General features: G+C 35.5%; 1 protein-coding gene across 1 annotated transcript in view; it reads left to right on the forward strand.

Annotated features, from left to right (window-relative positions):
• Positions 1 to 17,361, forward strand: part of LOC108304548 (WD repeat-containing protein 7) — a 202,552-nt gene that overhangs the window by 26,533 nt on the left and 158,658 nt on the right. The window lies entirely within an intron of this gene.

Genomic DNA, 17,361 nt, shown 5'->3' on the forward strand with positions numbered 1-17,361 from the left:
TTTTTGAGGCCAGCCTCGTTCTGTTGCCCAGTCTGGAGTGCAGTGGTGCAACCTTGACTCACTGCAACCTCCGCCTCTTGGGTTCAAGCAATTCTTCTGCCTCAGGCTCCTGAGTAGCTGGGACTACAGGTGTGTGCCACCATGCCTGGCTAAGATTTGTATTTTTAGTAGAGATGGGGTTTTGCTGTGTTGGTCAGGATTGTCTCAAACTCCTGACCTCATGATCCACCTGCCTTGGCCTCCCAAAGTGCTGGGATTACAGGTGTGAGCCACCACAGCAGACCTATTTTCTGTTTGTTTTTTTTTTCCTTTTTTTTTTAATGCTAGCCATCCTAATGAGTGTGAAGTGGTATCTCATTGTAATTTTGATTTGAATTTTCCTAATGATTAGTGATGTTGAGGCAAAAGAACATTATAATAACTATTGACCATTACTTTAACTTTTTAAAAAATAGATACATCATTTCTGATACTTATGTTCAGTGTCCCATTATTAGAATAAATTTTTCCTCATTGGCATACTATTTGTCAACTTTATTTATATGAGAGTAGCTTTTTAAATGATCCATGGTGTTTATTGTGTTCCAGCCTACCAAGGACAGTCAAGATTAGACTCTAAATTGAAATAAAATTGTTATTCCTTTCACATGGAGTTTAAAGAATATAATGTTGGGCCATACTTTTGAGCCTAAACTTCTAATTCATTGCTTTAAATTATAAACACTACGGTAAGAGAAAAAAGAGCTTCAGCTCTGCAGCCATAGAGAAACCTTACATTAGTTTGAATAAACAAGGCCTTACAAGGCTAAAGGCTGCTGTTCTCTAGAAATGAATGATTTATCAGAGGGAAAATATGCACACACAGGTTGATAGAGACAATGAGAATTGAGGAACTAGCGAGGCTTAAAATTGTCATGCTAGTTATGTTGATTTAAAGACTCTTTCCTGGTGTAGTAGTTCCCCTTCTCTGTGGTTTCAGTCCAGTACAATAAGATAGAGCAACCACATTCATATTAGCTTTATTACAGTATATTATAATTTTTGTATTTTATAATTAGTTATTGTTGTTAATACCATACTGTGCCTAATTTGTAAATTAAACTTTATCATATGTATGTATAGGAAGAAAACATACTATTTGTAGGATTTGTAACTATCTGAGGTTTCAGGTATCCACTGGGGGACTTGGAATATATCTCCTATGGATAAGCAAAAACTGCTGTATATTTTCCTCTTGTATAGATATAATGATTTGGGCATGGAATGAATTGATCTGATATGTCCCACCCTATGCAATTATGTTACATATTTACAAAAAGGGATCTTTGCTCACCCAAAGATTTTCTTATTTAATAATATCTTCGTTGGTTGTATTATGAAAAGTTGCAAAACTCTAGTGTGTCTGTGCATAAAACTTGCATTATTTTTGGTATTTTGAATATTTTTTAATTTTTCTATAATGTTTTTTAGGAAAAAATACCTAAAAATGTATTTGTATTTTAAATATCTTTTTCCACAGATTTGTAATAGAATTTATAAAAAGTAAGTGAATAATACTTCCAGAGAGTATAAATCTCTGTTTACTAACAATGTAGTTTATGGGGAGTAAGAATACAATGTTCATCATGGAATCCCATTTACATTCTATCACTGTTATATTTTGCAGATATGTTAAAATCATTGTTTAAATTATTTAGTTGGTAATTTCCACTTTAAAATGGACAAAACTCATTTTCTTGTGAATCCCATCGACATTCCATTGCTTATATTTAACAGTTCTATTAAAATCATGATTCAAATTATTAGCTGGTAATCTCCAATTTAAAATGGATTAGTCTCATTTTCATGTGTCTTCTTGTGTTTGTAATTCAGTATTAGATGTATTTTTCTTTCTTAAACTGCATAACATATGTACTTTAAAACAGGAATTAACAAAGAATCTAAAAATCATTTTATTACTACTCCTACTAAAATTGAAATTTACTTGAGATTCTTTTGCTATTTTTAAAAGATGGTAACCTGAAATAAGATTATGTATTTAGTAGCCTGCCCTCAAAACTTATGCATTTTTAGTGAACACTGGTTTTTATAAAAACATAAAATGTTCTTTTCCCACATTCTTTATTGAGAGTCTAGTTTGTGCCAGGTAGTCTGGAGTATACAAATAGACATGAAGTGATTGTTATTGTAACAAGGTAGAATATTGACTAACAAAAATACTTTTACTTTCTAAAGAGATTATGTGATAAGGTTTGAATGTTTGTCCCTCCAAATCTCATGTTGAAATGTGACCTCCATTGTTGGAAGTGGGCCTACTGGGAGGTGTTTGGGTCATGGGGGTGGTTCTTTTATTAAAGTTGATATGATTTGGCTGTGTCCCCACTGAAATCTCAACTTGAATTGTATCTCCCAGAATTCCCGTGTGTTGTGCGAAGGACCCAGGAGAGGTAATTGAATCAGGGGGTCTGGTCTTTCACATGCTATTCTCATGATAATGAATAAGTCTCATGAGATCTGATGGGTTTATCAAGGGTTTCCACTTTTGTTTCTTCCTTTTCTCTTGCCACCACCATATAAAAAGTGCCCTTCACCTCCTGCCATGATTCTGAGGCCTCTCCAGTCATGTAGAACTGTAAATTCAGTTAAACCTCTTTTTCTTCCCAGTTTTGAGTATGTCTTTATCAGCAGCGTGAAAATGGACTAACACAAATTGCTTGGTGCCATCCCCATGGTAATGAGTGAGTTCTCAGTCTAGTAGTTCATGTGAGAGCTAGTTGTTTTAAAAGAGTCTGGGTCCTCTTTCTTCTTTCTTGCTCCCTCTGTTGCCAGGTGAGGCGCCTGCTCCTCCTTCACCTTCTGCCATGACTGTAAGTTTCCTGAGGCTCTCACTAGCAGCAGATGCTAACACCATATTTCCTGTACAGCTTGCAGAGCCATGACCAAATTAAAGCCCTTTTCTTTATAAATTAGCCAGCCTTGGCTCTTTCTTTATAACAATGCAAAAATGGACTAGCATGGAAAATTGGTACTGAGGAATGGGGCATTGCTTTAAAGGATACTTGAAGATGTGGAGCTGCTTTGGAACTGGGCAACAGGCAGAAGTTGGAAGAGTTTGGAGGTCTCAGAAGACAAGATGAGGGAAAGTTGGGAATTTCTAAGAGACTTGTTAAGTGGTTGTGACTAAAATGCTCACAGAAATACGGACAGTAAGGGCTAGTCTGATGACATTTCAGATGAAAATAGGAAAGTTATTGGGAATTAGAGTAAAAGTCACCCTTGTTATACCCTAGCAAAAAACATTGTGTCCCGACCCTAAGTATCTATGGAAGTTTGAACTTAAGAATGATGATTTAGATTATTTGGCTGAAGAACTGTCTAAGCTGCAAGGCATTCAAATTGTGGCCTGGCTGCTTCTAACAGCCTGTGATTAGATACAGGAACAGAAAAAATGACTTAAAGTTGGAACTTGTTTAAAAGGAAATTAGAGTGTAAAAGCTTGGAAAATTTTCAAGCTAGCTCTGTGGCAGAGAAATAACATTTTCAGGGAAGTAATGCAAGCAGGCTGTGGAGCAACCATTTTCTAGAGAGATTAGTGTTACTAAAAGGGAGCCAAGTGCTAATATCCAAGACAATGGGAAAAAGGCATATCAGAAGTCTTTAAGGCAGCCCCTCCCATCAAAGGCCTGGAAGCCTAGAAGAAAAGAATGGCTTTGAGGGCCAAGCTCAAGGCCCTGTTTTCCTGCTTAGCTTCAGGACACTGCTCCTCATATCCCAGCCACTCCAGCTCCATCTGTGGTTCAGGTCCTCAGGTACAGCTCAGGCCATCAGTCCAGAGGGCAAAAGCTATAAGCCTTGGTGGTTTCCACATGGTGTTAAGCTTGCAGGTGTACAGAATGCAAGAGTGACTAGATTCCAGAGGTTATATTAGAAACTCTGGGAGCCCAAGCGGAAACCTGCCACAGGGGCACAGCCCCTGCAAGAAACCTCTGCTAGGGCAGCACAGAGGGGAAATGTGGGGTTGGAGCACTGCCTAGTGGAGCTATGGGAAAGGGGCTACCACCGTCCAGACCCCGGAATGGTAGCTCCACTGGCACCGTGCACCCTGAGCCTAGAAATCCACAGGCAGTTAACTCCAACCAGTGAGAGTAGCCACAGAGACTGCACCTTGCAAAACCATTAGGGTAGGTCTTGGGAGCCAACCCCTTGCACACCAGTGTGTTCTGGATGTGGGACATGAAATAAAATATTGTTTTGGAGCTTTAAGATGTAATGACTGTTCTGCTGGGTTTTAGACTTGCATGGGGCCTCTTGCCACTTTGTTTTGGCCAATTTCTCCCTTTTGGGTTGGGAATGTTTACCTTATGCCTGTAATACCATTCTCTCTTAGAAGTAAATAACTTAATTTTGATTTCACAGGCTTACAGGCAGAAGGAACTTAGCTTGAGTTTCAAACCAGACTTTGGGACTTTTGAGTTAATGCTGGAACGAGTTAAGACTTGAAAGCACTGTTGGAAAGGCATGACTGTATTTTATAATCAGAGAAAGATATGAGATTTAGGGGGCCGGGGATGGAATGATATAGTATGGATTTTTGTCTCTTCCAAATAATTTATTGTTGAAATGTAATCCTCAATGTTGTAGGTGGGGCCTGGTGGGAGGTGTTTGGGTCATGGTGGGTAGATCCTTCATGAATGCAAGAGATTCTTCTGAGGCCTGCTTCTGAGGCCTGCAGTACCCCAACATTATAGCAAAAGACGGTAGCAAGGGCCAAGGGAGTTGTGAGCCAGGAACTATGGACCAAACCAATACATACGTATATCATAATATGTCCAGGAATGGAATTACTGTGTCTTGGGATATGCAAATGATTAACTTTATAGAGTCCCATTCTTACTCAAGATGTAGGAGAGATGCTATTGAACTACATTCTATCCAACTCTTGACATTTAAGATTTTACTAATTAATAACAGTAGAAAATGATGTCTTATTGTGTCCTTGGTTTACGTTTCCCTTCTTGCTAATGAGTTTCAACTTAGGTGTTTCCTATTCTGTGAAATGCCTGTTCAAGTCTTTTGCCCATTTTTTTCCATTGAATTGTCTTTCTAATTGTATAAGTTCCTTATATGTTTAGAATACTAATAGTTTGTCAGTTATATATATGATAAATATCCTCTCTTAGTTTGTAACTCATATTTTGATTTTCTTTAAGATGTCTTTGATAAAGAGGAGTTCTTTCATGTTGAATTTATTCATCTTTCCTTTTATGGCTAGTGTGTTTAGGATCTTAAGAAATTTTTCCTTACGCCATCATCTGTATTTTCATTCAAAAGTTTTAATGTTTTCCTACAGACATAAAAGTTGTTAATCTACTTGAGATTGATTTTTTTTTGGTATGGTATAGAATTCCAATTTCATTTGCATTCATATAAATATTTCTTCATTATATATGTATATCTGGATCCTGGGTTTTTTTGCATCTTACTTTATTCTATTTATGAATTTGTTCCTGCACCAATACCATGCTGTTTTGCTTACTGCGGTTTTATAATTATTCTTTATGTCCGATTGGACATGTCTTTCCTGCTTTTCTTCTTCAGATATGTCTTGGTTATTCTTGGCCCTTTGTTCTTCTCTAATACATTTTATAGATAAATTAATTATTCATTACAGGCTATGCTGGAAACCCACTGCCTTTCCACTTGTGCACTAGTTTCTGTAAAACTCACCACTCTGAGAGCAGAGCAGGATATCTGCTCTTTGCAAGTAAATATATCCCAAGAAGAGGGGAAGGGGCTCAGCTATTCGTGACGAATTGCATACCCTAGATGCATCTATAAGAGAAGTCACTATGGTACCTCTGGGAAACACTGAGGAGGAGGCAGGGATCACTTGAGGTCAGGAGTTCAAGACCAGCCTGGTCTTGAACCAGGTGAAACCTGGTGAAACCCTGTCTCTACTAAAAATACAAAAATTAACCAGGTGGGCCAGGTGTGGTGTCTCACACCTATAATCCTAGCACTTTGGGAGGCCGAGGCGGGTGGATCACGAGGTCAAGAGATCAAGACCATCCTGGTCAACAAGGCGAAACCCCATCTCTACTAAAAATACAAAAATTAGCTGGGCATGGTGGCGCACGCCTGTAGTCCTAGCTACTTGGGAGGCTGAGGTAGGAGAATTGCTTGAACTCAGGAGGCGGAGGTTGCGGTGAGCCGAGATTACGCCATTGCACTCCAGCCTGGGTAACAAGAGCGAAACTCCATCTCAAAAAAAAAAAAATTAACAAGGCATGGTGGCATGCACCTGAAATCCCAGCTACTCGGGAGGCTGAGGCACAAGAATTGCTGGAACCTGGGAGGTGGAGATTGCAGTGAGCTGAGATTGCACCACTGCACTCCAGCATGGGTGACAGAACAAGACTCAGTCTAAAAAAAATCCTATGACTTTTTACCTCTCTTTTAAATTTAAATAAGAATGATCAACATTTTACTTGAGAAAAATATTTGTTATAGTCTATATTTATAGACTACTATTCTAGAATTACCAAGTCTTTTCCACATTGATACCTCATATAATGAGGTATTGAGTAGCCTTCTGTACTTCCTAAAATGTCTTTAAGAAAAAACAGCAACAATGCTTTGAAGCCAGAGTGTATGTAATATCATTTTACCATCCTCCCGCCTCCTCCCCAGTGTGTTTTTGAGAAGTAGAGATTTTTAGCTGAGACCACAGCTATTTAAAAATTTTTATGGCTACCTTTTCCCCTTATATGATTATATTAAATTATTCTGTTTAAAATATTATATAATTATTTTCCTTAAAAAGAGAAAGTTATGTAATATGAGGGAGATACCTATTTTGATTCCTTCTAACTTCTTCTCTGTCAGCATAAACTAGCACTGTGGATCCTGTGAGAATGTGTCAAATGCCTCACTAGGAATGAGGTGTAAATTCTGTGGGCAGTATTGGACCAAAAATCTTCTATTGGTTCAATATAAAACATTCAGAGTAATTACCTTCCTTTGAGGCAATATGTAGGGCTTCTTTGTTTTTTGTACTAAAGTGGAAGGAAAGTAGTAAATATTGATTTCTGATGCAGTATTCTCCCTCAGAGTGTGGAACTCTTAGTGGACCATGAACATATTGGTAGCATAAAACCATTTTTTTTCTTTTTTTGAGACAGGGTCTCACTCTGTTACCCAGGCTGGAGTGCAGTGGCGTGATCTCTGGTCATTGTGGCCTTAACCTCCTGGCTCAAGCGATCCTTCCACCTCAGTCTCCATGGTAGCTGGGACTACAGGTGTGTACCACCACACCCAGCTAATTTTTGTATTTTTTGTGGGGATCGGGTTTCATCGTGTTGCCCAGGCTGGTTATCAACTCCTGAGCTCAAGCAATCTGCCTACCTCAGCCTCCCAAATTGCTGGGATTACAGGCATGAGCCACTGTGCCCCACCAGCAACATAAAGCTTTATGTACACACCTATGCTTATGTAGATACATACACATACGTATTTTGGCAGCATGCAGTCTTATATGCACACTCAGACACGTGTGTGTGTGTGCGCATGTGTGTGTACACACATCCTGGGGCACCCTGGATTATGCTAGAGGAACAGAGGGGTAAAAGAAAGTGGCAAATCACAAAACAGCCTATGAATGGTACTGGGAGGCTTTGCAGGAAGCAATGTGGGAGCGCTGAGGACAGCCAGCTAGCAGTTCTGCAGCCCAAAAGACTGTGTAGAGGTTTGTCACTTTAAGAAAGTAGGAAAGGAAACTTCCCCTCCTACCTCTCTTTGACCCCCTTTTTTGTCTCCTAAAGTTTGTTACTTGACTGGGTTTTCCCACATTCCCTGCTTGGTCCTCTCCTGTCTTCTTTTCCTTGGTACACTCATCATTACCTATCATCTGACCGGGAATCATTTCCAGCTTTGTCTCTCCAGATCTCATCTCTCTGCTGAGCTCCAGGCTTTTACTTCCACATGCTTGCTAGACTTCTCCTTGTGAATAGCCTTCAGTTACTTTAAGCTGTTATACTTGAATTCTATTGATTTTTATTAGCAGCACCGCTCACACAGATTTGAAACCTTAGAATTATGTTTGACTCTTCACCCTTTTGTGCACCTTAGCTCAGACTTTTTATTGCTACGTAATAGTTCCTCTTTTCCATATTCACTGCCAATACCCTTTTAGTAGCTACTGCCTCTGTCTCAGATCTCTTAAATGCACAGTTGTCAGATTGATCTTCGTAATCATCATCATATAATTTAAAAATTTTCCTTGGCTTGTCATTGCTTTTAGAATATAATCTCCTTAGCCTGATATATAAGACCCCTGTATTCTAAAACTATTTTACATTCTTTTTATTTATTTTTTTTTATTTTGAGACAGAGTCTCGCTTCATTGCCAGGTGCCAGGCTGGAGTGCAGTGGCACGATCTTGGCTCACTGCAACCTCCGCCTCCTGGGTTCAGGCAATTCTCCTGCCTCAGCCTCCTGAGTAGCTGGGAGTACAGGTGCACGCCACCATGCCCAGCTAATTTTTGTATTTTTAGTAGAGACGGGGTTTCACCATGTTTGCCAGGATGGTCTCGATCTCTTCACCTTGTGATCCACCCGCCTCGGCCTCCCAAAGTGCTGGGATTACAAGCGTGAGCCACCGCGCCCGGCTCTTTTTATTTTTAAGATTTTTATCATTTATTTATTTTTAATGTAGAGACAGGGTCTCTGTGTTGCCCAGGCTGGTCTAGAACTCTTGGCCTCACACAATCCCCCTACCACAATCTCCTAAGGTGCTGTGATTACAGGTGTGAGCCACTGTGCTAGCCTACTTTATCTTCCAGTTTTACTTCCCACTTATTGTTTCAGGATCTGTACCTTGGGCCAAAGTAAACTGGTTCCTCTTTCCCATGTATAATTGGAGTTATTCTGCTTCTGGGCTTAATTCATTAAATCAACAAATATTTAGCATCAAATATTCAAATATTTATTAAGTACCTACATGCCAGGCATTGTTCTAAGCCCTCGAGCGACATCTTTGAGCAAAACGACAGAAGTCATCTCAATCACTGCCTTCTTGAAGCTACATTCTAGCAGGGGTAAGGGGTTGGGGGGGGAAATAAGTATAATAAATTCGTGTATTTTTTATAATGGTGTTGGAAGATGGTAGATGCTATGCCAAAAGACTAGAGCAGAGCAAAAGATGAATAAGACAGTGGCCACAAGGGGAGGCAGAAGGAGTTGGTAGCCTGGATAGGACTCTACTTCTGCTGTGGTTTCTTTTTCTTTAGGTGCACCCTTATTTCTTCTTGTCAAATCTGAATGGATTTAGGGACTTATCTGGGGTGACACCTCTGCTGTGAGGCCCTCCCTTCTACTGCTGAAGTCAAATTCCTCTGAATATGACTTTCTTATTATTGTTGACCTTGCTTAATGACAAATATTGCTTTCTTCCTTGGGTTTTAGTTATTTGTTAATTTATCTTTGCTTTCCTATTAAGCTCTGAGATCTTTGAGGAAAGGGTTATTACACCTTAGTATACCTAATTTTTGTTGTTTCTTTAGGATAGTAGGTAACAGCATTGGCTTTAGAGGTGGTCTGCCTGGTTTACATACTGGCTCCACCACTCCCTAGCCGGCAGCTTATCAACCAGTGTCTCGGGTTCTTTATTCCTGAGCCTTCTACCTAAAGTTGATTGTTTTCTACCTTTTTTTTTTTTCTTTGAGACAGAGTCTCTCTCTGTTGCTCAGACTGGAGTGCAGTGATTCGATCTCGGCTCCCTGCAACTTCTGCCTCCCAGGTTCAAGCGATCCTCCTGCCTCAGCCTCCTGAGTAGCTAGGATTACAGGTGTGTACCACCACGCCTGGCTAACTTTTGTATTTTAGTAGAGATGGGGTTTCACCATGGCCAGGATGGTTTCGATCTCCTAACCTCATGATCCGCCCGCCTCAGCCTCCCAAAGTGCTGGAATTACAGGTGTCAGCCACCACACTCGGCATCTGCCTTATTTTCTATGTCACTCACTTGCCTGCTCTTAGTATTATTATACTTTGTAATTTGTATTTGTGTATGTGTTTGCCTTCCTTCCCTGAATGTGAGGTACAAAAAAGCAGAAACCCTGTTCTTATCCCCTAGTATGTCCTCCCACCCATTTTGAATAGATGGATATTTCTATGAGTAAAGAGAAATAATTTGGAACACCTTGTGTCTTAAATATATAAAATATACAAATATGAAAGGAGATGTGCAGTGAACGTTTGTGACCATTGAACACAGGTCTTTTGTTAATGCTTATTAGTAATGATGATGAAGAAGAATATCCCTTCTTCACGTGGCTTCTACTTTGTGTTATCTTGGTTAGGCTGGCTCTTCACCCTTAATCTGCTTCCTTCCCGTGTTTCCCTTGGAAGTCATATAGGCATTCTCTCCTTTAATGTCTTTATCTTTATAGTTTTAGTAGCATTGATTTTTGTGGGGAGTAACTAGTAAATGATTCTAAGATACTTTGAGAATATAAATACAAGAAAAGTGTTTGATAATAATGGATGAGAAAAGAGGGAAGGAGAAAAGGGTTTCCATACTCTTTCATTGAATTTCAGCCCCTGAATGTGTGGTAATTCCTGGAATGATGGTAGTCAGTACTGATTCCCAAGCCCACCTCCTCTGCTGACTGGAAACAGAATGATGGGTCTATGCTTCCAAGAATATGTGACTGTTCTTGAGGGAACACTAAAATTAACCCATATTCTATCTAAATTCTGATAACCATTAATACTTTATAGCCATTAATCTCCATATGATTTCCCTGTGTAATCATGAGTGCATGCTTCAGTACATTTACTCTTGAAGGACTGACTTGTAAAAATGTGAAAAAAGAACCATAGCTCATTCCAGCTAAAGCAAAATGGTTCAGTTTTACCATCCTTAAATTTGATCTGTGTTTACATCTGTTTACAAAATCTGAGCATTCCCTCCCTCCAACTGACCTAATGCTTCAGTGCTCTCTTCTAATAAAAAAATCAATATACGTATCCAGCACTCATGAGTAACCCTATAATAATAAACCAGATCACATGCAATTGAAAAAAATAATTTCAGGAAAAAACTCATTAGGATTGTGACCAACCACAGTCTTCCTTGAAAAGCGATACCATGCAGTTTAGGAATATAATAATCCTTTTAATTTGATTTTGCTATTTTCTTGAGTAATCCTTAATCTTTGTTAAGAGTCTTTATTAAAATGATGTATTTGGTGCTCTTTTTCTTCACCCAATTAATGATGCAGTTAATCTAAGGAATGTTAAATTAAGATGTTTTAAAATCTCTGATTTAGTTCAATTTTATAATTCTTTTTCTGCCTTTTATTTCATGAACATTTATAAATATTTACGAAGGAGTACATGTGTTCTAAATCATTGGTTTGTATCAAATAATACATGAAAATATTATATGGTAAAACCTATCTTTTCAAAATATTTGTTTCTCTAGAAATACAGTTGCTCTATTTCTATGTTGACTACTTTGTTTTGCTTTCTATTTCACAAATGTTTTCTGTTTAAAAATTAAATCTGCTTTAAAAATAAGAATTTTTAAATACTTTTGTAAAATTTTTAAATACTTTTCAATTTCTTATGTGAGACAGTGAAAGTACAGTTTATATGATTCATTCTTTTTCTAATCTTTGATGGTTGCACTTTGATAAATAAATAGATCATCTAAGATTCAATAGGCCAATTGCAGCATATAATAGCTATTCAGAGGCAATTAAACTGCCTTTTTTCATGCCGGCATGTGAGCCGCCCTTTCACAACCTTCAACTTGATTCGTGGTGATTCAAAATTAACTTAAAAGTCTTGTTTGCTGACAGCTTAAAGCTTAATTGACTGAAAGCCAAATAGAGTGTGTTCTGTATTCAGCACTAAGGCTATTGATAAAGCCATGTGTAAATTGTGCATGGTGAAAGACAGCGATTGGGCCTCCTGTTCTTGTATTAGTCCACAACTTAGCATTGCTGCACAGTCAGAATTGCTTTGTCAAGTCTTTTATCACACCAGGTTAACTCTCTCTGGAGTTGTTCCAGCAGCAGAGCAGTCGAGTATTGAGCCTCTACAATACTGTAGGGCCTGCTATAATTCTGTTACTTATTTGTGGTTTCATTTTTTTTTCTTTAATGTAGTTTTGGCCTTTCATTTCTGAACAGGGTTGTTGGTAGCATATTTCAAGAACCTACTGATTCTATTTGTCACTTTAGGAGTGAACAACATGTTAAGGTTTAGAGGTTTTGAGAAATACTTTAAGAAAAATTAGTATGATATTGATTCGTCTCTCCTATGAAAATTGAATCTCATCATTTTGAACACTTAATTAGGTTAAGGAATGCATGCTTACTAGCCTTGAGTGTAATGTAACTGTTGCATTCCACTAACAGTTACACTGTTGGACTCTTTCAGTACTTTTACACACACAAAAAAAAATTTCAGTGATTATTGTACCTATAGATGGGTGCATTTCTTTCTATAAATTGATGTTTAAGGGATAAATGAGATGGATTATTATATGTAAGTATATTCTATAAAAATTCAGTTATGCCTTTTTGCAAATAAGCCTAAGTATACCTAGTTGAATAGAAAGTAGATGAAAATTTGCATGTAAATACAAATTTACAAAGAAAAATTCAGAAGCAAACTGAAAGAATATTTAGAAGTGCTTTACTATCATCCACTATTATGTTACTGTCATCCACTGTTATCTTGGAAGTCTACATACTTTATTTTTTAATGTGAAGATTTTGTTCTGATATTGATTTAACTTCCAAGTGTAAATTCATTATGTAACGCATTTTGAAGATATTTACATTATAAGTAATGTTTATGTTGTAATTATAGCTTAACTGTATATGAATAGTACTTAAAAGTTTGTGATAAACTCTCATTTATGTTTTTTATTTATCTTAATTTTATACAGTCAACACTTAAATTCAACATAGCATACTCACTACATTTTAAAAAGTTTTTCTTATATATATAACATTGCCTATATTAAAAAAATATTTGAAATGTGATAAAGCTTAAATTGCCTGTTTTATAGCCTTACATTTAGGTCTAGTTGTTTTAGTTTTTAGAACCTGCAAGTGAAAAATATAAAACCCTGTTTCAATAATAATCTTGATAACTAACAATAATGAAAATGTTTTTTCATTATTGCATATTTCTGATTATATATAATGGCACTGAAAATATAGTCTGCATCTTAAACATATGCATGCAGAGGATGTAGCTTTATTTTCGTATTTTTTACTTTTTGTTTTAGCGTAAGGCTTGGAATTGGATATTGCTGTATCTCTTATTGATATTCTGGTAACCATGGCTATCTAATTTTACCTGCCTTCCAATTGATTTCCAATAAAAATCTAGTCTGTTCATAAAGAATCAGGATAAGTTGCAACTTAGTTTCAAAATGACTGTAATTTAGAATCGTGTGTTACTCCTATATACTTTTCAATAAAATAGTAATCATGCTTCAAAATGTAAAATCCAGAAGAGTACCGGTTTTATTGAAGTTTCACCTATACCCAGTGAGATTTGAGAGTCAAGAATGAATTGCTTTTATTGATCATGTTTTTGTATTAACAGTTAATCTAACATATCTTTAAAGGCATGAATTATTTGAAAACAACATTTTGTTTCTTTTTTATAACATAGTTGTTTAGTATATACAAAACAATTGTAGTGTTAGAGAGGACAAATAAAATTCCTTTTCTTATTTTTACCTTTAAAAAAGAGGCTAAATTGAATTGTAGGGATAATAAATCAGTTTTGTTTTAAATTAAATGATTGTAATAATAAAGAAGCAAACATTTCTGAAAATTTAAGAAGGTGTTATAAATATTGATTCTGTAATCAGGAAGGGATTAGCAATGTGAGATTCTTGGTACAGAATTTGAGAGAGATAAAACACTTTACCAGCACTGTTTTATAGATTAAGAAATGAGACTTTACTAAGGCTTTGAAAGAATATACCTCTACAAGAAGGCAGACCATAATCAGGTTCAGTGGTACTAATTTTGTAAATTATATATTTTTGCAACAGTGTTACATTTTCTGGCAAATTATTATAATTGTAAACATCATATTTTTGTTTATTGCAAAAGTACAAAATTTTGAGAAACGGGGCTTTTCTAAGAAAGTAACTAATTTATATTTACATTCTTCTAGCTGACTTTGGATATTACCTTTTTCTCTTATCTGCATACTATACAAGTATTAATAGATGACTTTTGGCTTTATTATTTTTCTTGAATTTTTCTAAAGAAGTTTGACCTTTTCATAATGACTAAATTGGTACTTTGTTTTTAGTTTGCTGTTTGATCAGTTCAGTGTACCTATTGATGCACCTTAACAAGTGAAAATAGCCGTTTTATATCTTGTAACGTATTGAAAGAGTTCCAAAAATCTCAACACTGCATGTAAAAGACAACTTGACCAATAAAATGATTTGTGATGAGTTTTGGTTTTATATAATATTACCTTCTTTAATTTCTGAGGCTTAAAATGTTTTATAAGTTGAAATATAATATTGTGATACTACATTTACCAAGCTATCTTAGTAGTATTTTACTTGCTCATATCTTAGCAATTGAAACTTTATGTTGTGATCTTGAGAGAAAAATGAAAAAGTCATAGATAAAATGGACTTAGAATATTTAGAATACTAGAACATTTCTAAATATTATAGGTTATATTTACACAACATGTATTTAAAGTACCTAATAGCTAAAATAATACTTTTATTTTGTATTTAGGTACTAAATACTTCTGGGAAAAGATCAAATATCTGGTTAAATGAAATGTTTAATGTCATCACTCTCTCTTAGGTTGAAATTTGTATTAAATAAATTGAAAGTGATGTTATAAAACTGTAAATGAGATCATAAATAACTGGTCATATATTTTTATTTGAGCTTTTAAAAATGAACAAATTAATGTCTTGCAAAAATGACATTTTAATTAACATTAACTTGAAACAGAGGATTAGTATAATAGCATACAAAAAATTAACTTCTTATCAGTACAAAGAAAATTACCTTGACCATCAAATTTATACATTTCATCTAATAACATTACTAAATAAAGATCATTCTTGTTATTTATTTAACCTCTCAGATAATAGAGGAAAAATGTATCTCAGTTTTGTCTCTCTAATTCATGATATCTAAAATAGGTCAGAGTCCATTATAGTAGATATTTAGCAATTTAGATGATCATATATTGAAATTGAGATATGAATAGCATTGATAAAGGAAGCATTATTTTAAAATACATTTCAGATTAAAGCCCAGATTGCCTCCTGATGAATTCTCTATCATTATTAACTTAATTTCATTTGACATATATGTGGTGCTGAATAATATATGATACTCAGTGGGAGGAAAGACATTGGGTTTTATTTGGATAGATTAACCAGGAAAGAGTTGATTGTAGCTCTGTGAGGTTATGCCGTGTTATCCAAACAAGACCGATCATTACATTGATATCCTTTTTACTAATCATTTGTATTCATTGCACTCTAATCCAACGGTAAATATATATTAATATTTTGCAGTCTTTTTTGAAAAGATGATGCATGGTAAAACAGAGTGGTTGAAACATCTCTAAGTGCTAATGAGTACTTACTTGGTAGTCTATACTAATGCTTTAGCGGATGCTGAACAAGTTTAGATGTTAAGCTTTTTAGGAAGAGTGAATGATGGCTAATGATTATTTAATGACAGATCTCTGGACTGAAAGGCATTTAGCACTCAAAGTGTACTGCAAAGCCTATTTCTCAAAGCTTCAGACAGGTTTATTTGGTCTCACCTTGAATAGAACAGTGCTGTATTGATTTCATTGGTGTGGATTTAAACACACTATTGGCTTAGAATAGCACTAGTATGCAGTGGAAAATGATTGTCTTAACCCTTATGTTGATTCTTAGCTATTATTTGATGTTACATAGTAAACCAGAAATGATTATGAATTTATTTGCAATATTGTGGGGTACAGTATGTGACTTAGGAAAATATTTGCACATGCATGTTTATAGTAAACATTTACAGGAAGATTTATGTAGCAAAATAAATATTTAAATTCATATTTTGAATTAGTGTTATTGACCATATATAATTGGCAAAATTTTTCTTCTGTAGAAATGGTTGATGTTTCTGTGGAAGGCATGCCGATTTCATCATTCTGTTAAATCTTAAGTATTTGGTTTCTGTATAGTAATGCATTTATGCTCAGTACTTTGTTTTTGGTATGTTTCAGTATTTCATATGTGTCTTCTATATAAAAACAATAAAACAATTTAATATAATTATTTCATATGCTTGATAGAATGTCTCCTCCGGAATTTTCTACATTTTTTAAGCTAACTCTGTAGTAAATATATATAACATTAGATACTATAGTCCAAAACTTTTTTAAAGACTTTTTTAATTATAAATTTTGCTTGCTTATTATTTTTAAAGGAACATTTAAAACTGTATAAGATTTGAAGATACATAATAGAGATTCATGTTGGAGTAGGTATCAAATGTTAACTAATTTCTGTGTAATAAACACTGCAGTTATAGGCCAGTGAAGATTCTGGCAATCCATCCAAAATGATGTTGCCAGAAATGCCAGATCTGTTTGTGCCCTTCACTTTGTGACTTATACACCTCACCTACTTAACTTTTTCTATCTATAAAATATCTGTTGGTCTGATTAGAAGAGCAGCTCTATGATATCCTTTTTTTGTCTAAAATTTTAAAATTCACCCAGTCATCTTATCTTGGACCTAAGAGATGCTTTACATGCTCAGCTTCTGATATGTTTTTTGTTTTTTTTTTTTAGATCAAAAGGGTTTTGTGTTTTTTTTTAAAAAGAATATGGAAATTGATTGTAGTAGGCATATAATTATGTCATTATAACAAATATAGTATTAGTAGATATATGAAGCACCTTAAGTAAAAAATAAAACTTCACTTTTTTGTTGATGTTTTTAAGCTGGGGTCCTTTTTATCTTTCACATATTTTGAAAGATTTTTTTCCTTAAGTAAATACTATTAAGTATTTTTAGAAATCAGAAACAGTGGATTAAGCATTAAACTATTTATTTTTTCCTTTGCTAATAAGAGAAGTTATGTTTCAGAGAAATTATAAGCACATATTAAGTTCTTGCTTTGGATTATTTTTGTCAGTGTTGAGCCGTCATATGGCAATCTGTGATACTGATACTGGTGGTTTTATGGCAGTGGTGGTAGAAGTTCTCAGTAAAGTTTATCTCCTCTTGACTTTATGTCCCTTTTTTTTTGTCCAGCCAGAAAGTCTCAGAGCCTGTTGTGT

The sequence above is a fragment of the Cebus imitator genome, unplaced genomic scaffold, assembly GCF_001604975.1.
Source record: "Cebus imitator isolate Cc_AM_T3 unplaced genomic scaffold, Cebus_imitator-1.0 Scaffold55, whole genome shotgun sequence".
Taxonomy (NCBI): Eukaryota; Metazoa; Chordata; class Mammalia; order Primates; family Cebidae; genus Cebus; species Cebus imitator.